General features: G+C 59.4%; 1 pseudogene; it reads left to right on the top strand.

The window, feature by feature from the left end:
* Positions 1–1,774: 1,774 nt before the first annotated feature.
* LOC112548574 overlaps positions 1,775–2,717 on the top strand; it is a 7,307-nt pseudogene continuing 6,364 nt past the window's right edge.

Here is a 2,717-nt window from a genome sequence, read left to right on the forward strand (position 1 = left end):
AGGCTGCCTTGATCTCACTGATCAGAGGGAACATGGCTGGGTCTAGTGCGCAGGTCCAGCTGGCTTTTCCATGCCCAGGAAAGTGCTGTCAGAGCTGGCTGCAGTCCCATAATATCTAGTCTGAGGCCCCCACAACTCCCAGTTAGGGTTTAAGTAGTCTGAGTCTGGACAATGGGACAGGAGTCCTGACTCCCAGCCCCTGCCCTGGCCAGGGTGGTTGGGTTCAAGTGCTAAAAGCCACAATTGCCGGGGTGGTTGGGTTCAAGTGCTAAAAGCCACAAGCCCAACAGCTGGGGGTGGCAGGCCTGGGAGCCCAGGCACTAGGAACCAGGTAGGAGCAAGGCAAGGAACCAAACCAGGAGCAGGGTCCCTCACAGGCAGCAGCAACCAGGACTAGGTGGTTCGGAGTCATGTACGAGTACCCTTGGGGACAGAGAGGGGAAACCTGTAATGCTGAGAGCCCACAGGGCATTGCCAGGCCGCTGCTTTTATGCCAGCCCTTTCACCGGGTCCAGCTGGGGGCCCTCACTCTGCCCCTGGGCAATCAGGGCCAGCTTGTGGGCTTGTCTGGCTGCCTGAAGCCCTATCCTTCCTCCCTGCCCCAGGCTGGTCACATCCCAAAGACTCCTCCACTACCCCTGTTAGTAAGTCCCTGAGGCCCCCTGTCAGCTTTGAGCAGTCTCAAGCCCCAGTCGGTGGTTCTGAACAGCTTCACTTTGCAGTGTCTCACCCCCAGCTTTCCCCTTTCCCGGGGACCAATTCTGCCCCTTCACGTCCCTGTATCTCCATGCCCCTCTGGCACCGGGCCCTCCAGCTCCTGTGTCTCTGCGCCCCTCTGGCATCAATCAGGTCCTCTGGCCCCTGTAGCCGTGCCCTTCTAGTGTGTTCGAGCCATGTCAGAGCAGCAGGGATTCATGTGCCAATACAGAGGCTCCAGTACCTGCAGCAAGGAGTCCCATGGGCCCAATCTAGCCCCTGGAGGTGGGTGGTCCAGCCCATGACAAGCCCTGGAAGCCCCTGAATCTGGCTTGTGGGCCTCCCTTTTGATACCCTGGGCACCACAGTTCAGAGCAACTGGCCCATCCAGCCTGGGAACTCCTTTGCAGCTCTGTGTGTGCCCAAGTACATGGCAGCACATACGTAAACCCCAGCCTGTTTCCCCAGGTAATCGGGGCCAGCTGGGGTCCTGTCTGGCCTTCTGAACCCCTAACATCCAGCCCCTGTCTGTCCTCTGAACCGTGCTCCTCTCCCAGAGCCAGGCAAGGAGGCAAGGGCAGCTGTTCAGCTCTCACAACCCTCCCAGAGCTGGGGAGGAACCCAGGCATCTGGCCTTCTGCTCCCCATAGCCTGGGTTGCTTTCATGTGGGCCCCAGCTCTGCATGCTGCACGTCTCTCTGCTTTGCACCTCATCTCTTGTGGGTTTCTAATCCTGTCCAGCGCTTGGGAGCAGCGTCCCCGTCTGCCCACCGCTCGTGTCTCTTTGGCGTGGGGGATTTCCTTCCCACTTCTTACCCTGCTGTTACTGCCTGGGCCGGTGTCCTGGGGCTCTCAGAAGAACCTCCCTCAGCTCCATATCCTTTCACCCTGCCCCAGGCTGGTCTTTCCACAGAGACTCCTCCAGCTGCCCCAGTCCAGATAAGGTCACCCCTTTTAATCAGTCCTTGAGTCCCCCCTACCAACCAGCTCTGAGCAGCCTTGAGCCCCAGCCAGTGGTTCTGAATGGCTTCACTTTGCAACATTTGGCCTACAGCTTTCCCCACAGCCTCATGGCTGCATGAGCGGGAAGCTTTTGGATGCCAGGAAGCTTTTTGCTGCCCTGCTCGTTGGAGGTACTGGAGGATGGAGAGCCCGGCCCTGTGTGAATTGAGCCCTGTGCCCTGAGAAAGGCCTGGATGGAGTCTGTTTCTGCTGCCATCCCCTGCATCTCTCCTGGTGCCCAGTGCCAGGCATGGATCACTCTAGGCCCCAACATGCTGGGGAGACCTCTGGGTATGTGGCATCTGCCTCCGACTGTTGCTTTGGTTAACAGAACATGGGGGTCGCCCTGTGGGACCGTCCTGGGCAGTCAGGCTGCTCAAAGGTGCAGTTCCCCATGCCCCGCACTTATTTCAGAGAGGGAAGTGCACACCCAACAGGATCTCCTGCTCTACTGCCTGTCCCATGGCTGTGTCCTGGTGAGTCCAGACAACTGCACCCTCTCTCCACCCCTCCTGACCCCAGCATGGAGTGGGGTCTCCTACCTCCATGAGCCAGCCAGTTCCTCCCTGCTCTGGGGACAGATTGAGGCTGGAGAAAGGTCCCAGCCTCATTTATCCCAGAAGTGGCTGCATTTCCACGCTCACTGGTGGCTGTTTGTGCACTATGGCTGTGCAGGACCTCTCTGTGGCCCCACCCTGGAGCCAGCTGCATCTCTCAGGAGCAGCAGGAGGCCCCCCATCTACCACCCAGGGTTCACATTTTGGGGGAGTTCGGGGGGCTCAGCCCACCACATAAGCAATGAGAGCCTCCCATAAGAGACAAGAACCCTCCCATGGGCCAGTCAGCATCCTTTCCCCCCACAGCAGCCCAGAGCCCATGTGCCACCACGTACAGCTCCCAGCCCGCCCTACGCCTTTCTTGGCAGCCCGGGCAGTGGTGATGGCAGTGGCTCCTTCTGGCTGGCAGTACCAGTGATCCCAGCCCCATGGTCATTGTGGGGGGTTAGTCGCCAAGACCTG

The sequence above is a fragment of the Alligator sinensis genome, unplaced genomic scaffold (assembly GCF_000455745.1).
Source record: "Alligator sinensis unplaced genomic scaffold, ASM45574v1 scaffold1585_1, whole genome shotgun sequence".
NCBI lineage: Eukaryota > Metazoa > Chordata > Crocodylia > Alligatoridae > Alligator > Alligator sinensis.